Source organism: Aegilops tauschii, chromosome 5, assembly GCF_002575655.3.
Source record: "Aegilops tauschii subsp. strangulata cultivar AL8/78 chromosome 5, Aet v6.0, whole genome shotgun sequence".
NCBI lineage: Eukaryota > Viridiplantae > Streptophyta > Magnoliopsida > Poales > Poaceae > Aegilops > Aegilops tauschii.
Genome location: NC_053039.3, coordinates 64,980,902 through 64,989,901, shown reverse-complemented (window position 1 = coordinate 64,989,901; position 9,000 = coordinate 64,980,902). Strand labels below are relative to the sequence as shown.

The 9,000-nt window shown below is 51.3% G+C and overlaps 1 pseudogene; it reads right to left on the bottom strand.

Moving 5' to 3' along the window:
* Positions 1-6,454: 6,454 nt before the first annotated feature.
* Positions 6,455-8,010, bottom strand: LOC109784839 (uncharacterized; annotated as a pseudogene).
* Between the last annotated feature and the right edge of the window lie 990 nt (positions 8,011-9,000).

The following is a 9,000-nucleotide window of genomic DNA, read 5'->3' as shown; positions in this document are numbered from 1 at the left end:
GGGTTATTTGTCTGGCCAAAGTTTCATCCTCAGGCAAATCTCCCCGGGTCATGTAAGCCAAATAAGGCACTGTCCAGTCCGGTATGATGTGGAGAGCCGCCACCAGTCGTGCCTCCGGGTCAGGGACAGCCAAGTCTTCCTCTGTGGGCAACTTAACAGAAGGGTTATGCAAGATGTCCAGGAAAGTATTGGGTGGCACCGGTTTTCGCTGAGAGCCCAGCCGGCTTAAAGCATCAGCCGCCTCGTTCTTCCTGCGATCGATGTGCTCTACTTGGTAACCCTGAAAGTGCCCAGCAATGGCATCAACTTCGCGGCGATAAGCCGCCATGAGAGGGTCCTTGGAGTCCCACTTTCCTGACACTTGTTGAGCCACCAAGTCTGAGTCACCGAAGCACCTTACCCGGCTCAAGCTCATCTCCTTAGCCATCCGAAGACCGTGGAGCAAGGCCTCGTACTCTGCTACATTGTTGGTGCAAGGAAACATCAATTGTAGCACATAATGGAACTTATCACCTTTAGGGGAAGCCAATACGACTCCAGCCCCCAAGCCCTCCAATTGCCTGGACCCATCGAAGTAAATAGTCCAATATGTGTTATCCGGCTTTTGTTCGGGCACTTGTAGCTCTGTCCAATCATTGATGAAATCCACCAAGGCCTGAGATTTAACAGCAGTGCGTGGCACATATTTCAGACTATGGGGTCTGAGCTCTATAGCCCACTTAGCCACTCTCCCTGTGGCCTCTCTGTTCTGAATGATATCTCCAAGGGGGGCAGAACTGACCACAGTGATGGGGTGACCCTAGAAATAATGCTTAAGCTTCCGGCTTGCCATGAACACACCGTAAACAAGCTTCTGCCAATGCGGATACCGCTGCTTGGACTCAATGAGTACTTCGCTGACATAATAAACCGGCCGCTGAACCGGATGCTCCTTACCCTCTTCCTTGCGCTCCACCACCACGGCCACACTGACGGCTCGTGTGTTAGCAGCCACATACAGCAATAAAGGCTCCTTGTCAACCGGAGCAGCAAGGACTGGGGCTCGGCCAGCTGTCTCTTCAAATCCTCAAAAGCAGTATTGGCTGCATCATTCCAGACAAAGTCATCAGTTTTCTTCATCAACTGATATAATGGCATAGCCTTCTCCCCCAAACGGCTTATAAAACGGCTTAAAGCAGCAATGCGACCCGCCAGGCGCTGGACGTCGTTTATACACGCCGGCTTAGCCAGGGAGGTGATGGCCTTGATCTTCTCCGGGTTAGCTTCAATGCCTCTGTCAGAAACCAAGAAACCCAAGAGCTTGCCTGCAGGAACACCAAAAATACACTTGGCCGGGTTAAGCATCATCTTGTAGACCCGGAGATTATCAAAGGTTTCCCTCAGATCATCTATCAGGGTTTCCTCCTTCCTGGATTTAACCACAATATCATCCACATAAGCATGAACATTGCGCCCAATCTGGTTATGAAGACAGTTCTGCACGCAGCGCTGATAAGTCGCATGTGCACTCTTGAGTCCAAAGGGCATGGACACATAGCAGAAGGCTCCAAAGGGAGTGATGAACGCCGTCTTCTCCTGGTCCTTAACTGCCATTTTAATCTGATGATATCCGGAATAAGCATCCAAGAAACTTAAGCGCTCACAACCTGCCGTAGCATCAATAATTTGATCAATACGGGGAAGGGCAAAAGGATCAGCCGGACACGCTTTGTTTAAGTCCGTGTAGTCCACACACATCCGCCAAGTGCCGTTCTTCTTGAGCACGAGCACCGGGTTAGCTAACCACTCTGGGTGAAAGACTTCAACAATAAACCCGGCCGCCAAGAGCCGGGCCAGCTCTTCACCAATAGCTTTCCGCCTCTCTTCATTAAACCGCCGAAGGAATTGCCTGACCGGCTTAAATTTCGGATCAACATTGAGAGTGTGCTCAGCGAGTTCTCTAGGTACACCTGGCATGTCAGAAGGTTTCCATGCAAAAATGTCCCTATTCTCACGGATGAACTCGATGAGCGCGCTTTCCTATTTTGGATCCAGATTGGCACTGATGCTAAACTGCTGAGATGAATCACCTGGAACGAAATCAACAAGTTTAGTCTCCTCAGCCGACTTAAATTTCATTGCCGGCTCGTGCTCCGTAGTCGGCTTTTTCAGAGAGGTCATATCTGTTGGGTCAACATTGTCCTTGTAAAATTTTAACTCCTCTGTTGCACAAACAGATTCTGCATAAGCTGCATCGCCTTCCTCACACTCCAAGGCTACCTTCCGGCTGCCATGAACCGTAATGGTCCCATTGAGACCCGGCATCTTGAGCTGCAGATACATGTAACATGGCCGTGCCATGAACTTGGCGTAAGCCGGCCGCCCAAATATGGCATGATACGGGCTTCTTATCTTGACCACCTCAAAGGTCAATTTTTCCACCCTGTAGTTGTGCTCGTCTCCAAAGGCCACTTCCAACTCGATCTTGCCGACTGGATAAGCCGACTTACCAGGTACCACACCATGGAAAATAGTGTTTGACTGGCTGAGGTTCTTATCAATCAATCCCATACGACGGAAAGTCTCATAATAGAGGATGCTGATGCTGCTGCCTCCATCCATGAGAACCTTAGTGAACTTATATCCTCCCACCTGAGGAGCCACTACCAAGGCCAAGTGACCCGGATTATCCACCCGGGGAGGGTGATCCTCCCTACTCCATACTATAGGCTGCTCAGACCACCGTAAATATCGTGGAACCGCCGGCTCAATAGCATTTACAGCCCTCTTATGAAGCTTCTAATCTCGCTTACACAGACTGGTGGTAAATACATGATACTGTCCACCGCTAAGCTGCTTTGGATTGGTCTGATAACCCCCTGCTGCTGTTGATGACCCTGGCCAGACTGTTGATTAAAGCCCCCTTGACCGTTCTGAGGATTGGAATTTGAGCCGCCGCTCGGGCCATGAAAGCCGCCGGCGCCTGAGCCACCGCCCGGGCCATTGTTGCCGTTAAAGGCGCTGGAATTCTTAAAGGCCTTCATGATTGCACAATCCTTCTACAGATGGGTAGCTGGCTTCTCTCTAGAGCCATGCCTCGGACATGGCTCATTCAACAGCTGTTCCAGCGTCGGGCTTGACCAGCCGGCTCGGGGAGGTGGCCTCCCCTTGCGTCGCTGGTTATTACCCTGTGAGCTGGCGTTGGCCACGAACTCTAGGCTGCTGTCGGCCTTGCGCTTGCCACCTCCTTGGCTCCCCGGGTTATGCTGAGAACCCTTGCCATTGCCGTTCTTCTTTCCCTTCCCTGTCCTTTCATCATCTGAAGCGGGGTCCTTGGTACCATCAGAATCGGCGTACTTGACGAGAGCCGCCATCAGCGTACCCATGTCATTGCAGTCGCGCTTAAGCCGCCCGAGTTTCATCTTCAGGGGCAGAAAACGACAATTTTGCTCCAACATCAAGACCGCAGAGCCGGCATCCATCTTATCCGATGAATGTATGATCTCTTTGACCCGGCGAACCCAATGTGTCGTAGACTCACCCTCCTGCTGTTTACAGTTAGTCAAATCTACTATTGACATAGACTGCCTACAGGTGTCTTTGAAGTTTTGTATGAACCGGGCCTTCAGCTCAGCCCAAGATCCAATGGAATTTGGCGGTAGCCCTTTCAACCAAGTGCAGGCGGTCCCATCTAGCATCATGGTGAAGTACTTGGCCATTGCCGCTTCACTGACTTCCAGCAGTTCCATGGCCATCTCGTAACTCTCGATCCAGGCTGCGGGTTGTAAGTCAGCCGTGTAATTAGGCACCTTCCTAGGGCCTTTGAAGTCCTTGGGTAGACGCTCATTGCGGAGAGCTGGCACTAAACAAGGGACACCTCCAGTCCTGGTAGGGATACCCACGTCGACGGAAGTCGTCGGATAAGCCGGGGGAGTCTGGTAAGCCGTCAACTGAGGCACCTGCTCCGCCTCTTGCCGCGCTCTGTCTTGGTCTGCTGCGTGAAAGGCTCCGTTATGAGCCGGGCCATGGCCAGGGGGCGGGTCATGGCGCCGGACATTACTTGAGCCGGTCGCTGAGACCATGTGTCTGCTATAACTCGGGCTCCGGCCTGGATGAGGGGTCGAGTGGATCCTGTCCCGGCTGTAAGAGTACGCCTCTTGCTGCGCCAGTGCTGTCTGAAGGAGTTCCCTGACCCGGCGGGTTTCAATAGCCGTTGGAGAGTCGCCGTCAATTGGGAGGGCCGCCAGCCGCGCTGCTGCGGCGACCATGTTCTCCAGCGGGTTAGCATAATGACCCGGTGGTATTGGCACATACTGAGGCGGGGCAGGGCTCACCCGGGGAGGCCCCATCACTTGTGGCTGAACAGGGGTCCCAGACCCGGGCACTATGATCCCTGGTGGGTTACTGGACCCTGCACCTGGCGTGTTGAAGAGGTTTCGAGGATCGTAGACCGGAGGGAGTCGAGATTGGGCCTTCTGATGCCTCCTTCTCATGACCTCATTAGACGCGTTCTGATCCATCGTGAGCCGGAAGGACTGCGCCTGAATCAACTGAGTCTGGGCGTCGAGAGCCGCCCTCTCCGCAGCCATCCTGATCCCTTCCGCTGCCAGATCTTCCTTGGCTTTCACTAGATCTAACTTTAACTGCGCCACCTCCGCGTCATGCTGAGCTTGGTCCGCCGGGTCAACCGCGGCGGTCAGCAGAGCCGTCATCTTGTCCGTGAGATCCATCAGCACCTGAGCCGGCGAGGGCGCCGGGTTTCCCGCCCCAGCAGCAGGGTTCTGGACAGGCTGCGCACCGGCCATGAAGATTCCAACCCGACTCGGCGGCTCAAACGGGTCCGGAATACTGTCACCATCGGAACAACCCATGAGCCTGCCATCTTGAAGTTGATCCAACGAGTTTGACTCATCTGTGGACGATTCGCCATCAGAGCCGGCGGCCGTCTCATCACCAGATCCAGATCTATCAGAGAGCCCTCCATGGATACATCCCACAAAAGCATGCTTTAAGGCAGGCAGGGCCCGGGCGGGTCGTGCGCGCTGAGCCGTCTCGATGAGATCAGCGCAGAAATCCGGCTCAGGGCCCGGCTCGCCAATCTTGCCAATGAAAACATGAATTCCGCTGAAGGGGACCCGGTATCCGTACTCAATTGAGCCGGCGTCGGGGCCCCAGCTTGCATCGTCGATGTAGAGCTTGCCGCGACGACTCTTGGTCATCCGGCCCACAGCGTATCCCTTGAGCCCTTCGAAGCTGCCCTTCAAGAACTCAAATCCACCGTGCGCTGGCCCCACGGTGGGCGCCAACTGTCGTGGAATTGTCACAGCAGATGTCCTCAAGCTAGGACTTAGTCGTGGAGCCATCGCCGCTAGGAAGCTTGAAGGGGTTAACGGGACAAGGAACACGAGGGTTTATACTGGTTCGGCCCCTTACGGTGAAGGTAAAAGCCTACGTCCGGTTGAGGTGGTATTGATTAGGGTTTCGATGACCAGGGAGCTTAACTGCTATGCCTGGCTCTCGATGAGATCTTTCTTGTCCCTAAACCGCTGCCGGGTCGTCCCTTTATATAGGGAGGCTGACGCCCAGCAGCTCTCAGAGTCCCGGCCGGCTCATAAGAGTGTCCGGCTCGGACTCTCAACTATTATTGCCTTACACTACAAGTTCTACCATAATGATGGTTGTAACTACGGGCCTTAAGCCATATCAGGGTCTTAAGCCCAGCTTTGGCCCACCGTCTTTAAGCTTGGAGCCGGGCTTCTGGCGATGACCATTATGAGTAACCCGGCCCCTCCTGGCGGGTGACTCTAAGGTCTATATCCTCAACAGGCCTCAAAACAGACATCCAAACGAGGCCTTAGGCTATTATTTTGTATGTGTGATTTCAATCATTTGGTAGGTGCGTTTGTACATCTGGAACTATCAGCTCTCATGCAATGCTAAAAAGGGAAAACGAGAAGACTTTGGTATTTTTGATGTATAACATTGAAAAATTGTTTTGAGAAACCACTGAATTTGTCATATCTTTGAGGTGGGAGTGGCGAATGCTGCAAGCCATCCGAAATTTGTGAAAGAAAACTAAAGAGGAATTGAAGTGGAGTGATAACATAGCAAAGCGACATGATGACCGAAGAGCTAAATCCGAGAGGCTCGTTATAGTTTCATTTGTTGGCGTGTGGCAACACACGAGAATTTAACTAGTAATATACTAGTGGGTTCTCTATCCACACTTGTCATATTCATAATTCAGGCTGCATCCCACCAATATTCACTTAGCCACGATGAGATGGTGGAAACGCAAAAGAATAGTTTGTCTTCCTCAAAAATAGTCTCCATTAACGACTACATGATGTAAATCTACCATGAAATAATGTTAGAGAACTAAAACAAAATGAACTGAATGAGCAACCACCTAAATATCAACTGGATACTTTACTACAAATGCAGGGAATAGTGAATCAAAATGACAGGCCGACGGTGCCACATGAATTAAATTAAGTTCAAATGTAGTATACAAAAACATGAACAAAACCCTTTACCGACGGTGCCACAGGAATTATATCAAGTTCAAATGTAGTATACAAAAACACGAACAAAACCCTTTACTGATTGTATAGCATAACTTTCACCAAGGTGGTTGGCAGTCCTCATCACTATGTGGCCGGCGACGCATCACTTTTGTCCAGATTCACCCCGGTTCCTTGCTCGGGTCAGGTAAACTCTTCTTTCATTCGTCGCTTAGAAAGTACCAGCAGATTGTGCTTTGTGGAGACCCCAGAAGAACACCATCCACGAGGGGAGTGCAAGGTGTTGACCTGCCAGCCTTCATGTCAAAGACCATGCCCTGATCCCTACCCCTCCCACCAATCCAGTACACACAATCACCCTTCAGTCCCGGCACGCCTTCCGCATATATCGACACTGAATTGTTCCTCCCAATAAACACTGAGTATCCCCCTAAGTCGGCCACAACGTCCCAACATGGTCGGCGCTGGGGGTCATACCTCAGAACAAATATTTCATCATGTGCTACACGGCATCGACCCCCTTCTGGCAGCTGCAAAGTAACCGTGCAGGACGCATTCCTCCAGATTTGTACAGGTTACCATTGCAGAACACTAGGTTCTTGACACTAGTGAAATTCGAGATTGTGTTGTATGGCGGGGCGAAACCGGTGGCGTCATCGAATGATAGGTTGCTTCCCACAGACGAGAACAACGTCTCAATGGTGGCCGGCGCATTTAGATCCGGTCCTATCCCATGCATCTGGATGATTTGTCTATTATGCACCGCAGGATATATTGATGTGGGGCCCTCGAGGATGATAGGTTCCCGGCGGCAACGCTGCGGCAAGAGGAGCACATGGACGTCTCCAAACCGAGTGAGGCAGTAGACCCTACCATTTACATGGTAGAGGAGGTCGGCGATCTGGTCTCCAATGGTGAGGCGAATGGGGTCGAGGACGGCCCACCTCCTGGCCCCTGCGGTGACGTAGGCAACCCTATTGATGTCACAGATCACAGCGGCCATGAAGTCGTCAGTGGCAGGGTTGGGCGCGAAGACGATCTTGGAGACGAGGCGGCTGTCATAGACAAGAGGGGGTAGGAGGATCTCGGCGGCTGTGATGGGGTGGAAGAGGCTGAGCAGGCTACGAATATCGTCGATGCAGACGGAGAGGGCGAGCCATCCGCTACAGCAGCCGAGACAGGTCCTGACTGACGGGATGGTGATGAGCTGGAAGGAGCGACGCGCCGCAGGGCAGAGCTGGCCCGAAGGGATGGCGTTGAGCTCGAAGGAGCGACGCGCGAGGATTGAGGCCGTAGTAGTACGACGCTTGATGGCAGCGGCGGTGCAACGCTTGGCAGGGTCGTCGTCGTGGTCAACGAGCAGCAACGGTGATGGTGGCACGAGCGTGCGACGCCATGTCTTGCAAACGCCCCGCGCACTTGCGTAGCACTTGAGGTCGTCAAGGCCGTCGGCGATGCGGCAGACAAGCTCCGGTAGCAGGTCCGCCCATCTCGGGCCTGGCGGCATGGTGGGGCTAGGATTTCGGCGAGGTTGGGGAATTTCTAAACAAATAACATGGGGCTTTTGCTCACACAAGCAAAGAAAGAAAGAAGTTGTGTGCCCTAGCTTACGATGGAAATCTTTTAAAGCATCCGGCCGAGCCACAGAAACGTGCAAGCAGAAAACTGCTTCGAGAAAATTGCGGTAACAGCTGGATTATCTGCTATTTTTGGTAAGTCATGATTTTCTTCCACCAAATCAATACAAATTTAATTAATGGTTCCAGAAATCACGTAAAATACTCAAATTTTGTTTTCCTTGGTAAGTCGTGATTGCTTCCTATTTTTTTTCTTTTGTTTTTGGTAAGTCGTGATTGCTTGAAATAGAAATATACTCCCAAAATCCCGAATTAGTTGACTCACATTTGTCTAAATACGGATGTATCTAGACACGTTTTAGTGTTACATACATCTGTATCTGAATAAATCTTTGGAACGAAGGTTGCACAAAAGATTAGTGCTTTCCAGAAATTACAGATTGCTTCCAACAAACAACTAGAATATTTTCTCATATAGCACTAGGGTGGCATGGATACTTTAATTTTGGCCAACGCTCAACATGGGACCACTAACGCGCTCGATCGTCACCATGTGGGCCGTTCGTTGCGAGTCATGTGGGCTGTTTCAATAGTAAAAGCTTTGCCCCATCTCCCCAACTCTATCTCCCGTAGGTCCCTGATACGTCTTGTGAGACCCTGGTTTTTGCCATTTTTCTTTCTCTGGAGTTTATTGCAAAATTGGTTTGAAACTGAGTTTTTGAATTAACTCATTTGGACTTAACACTTGGGCATTCTTTTGGTTTTCACCCAAGTGACTCCTCTCACTCCCAAAAACATCTATTGCTCTCTGATATCTCAAAACATTGCCTTGGGAATATTTTTCTCGAAAGCAAAATATTCATTTTCTCTCTGAAAATGAATGATTCTCTCTTCTGCTCCAAAGCAACACCCATTTTTCT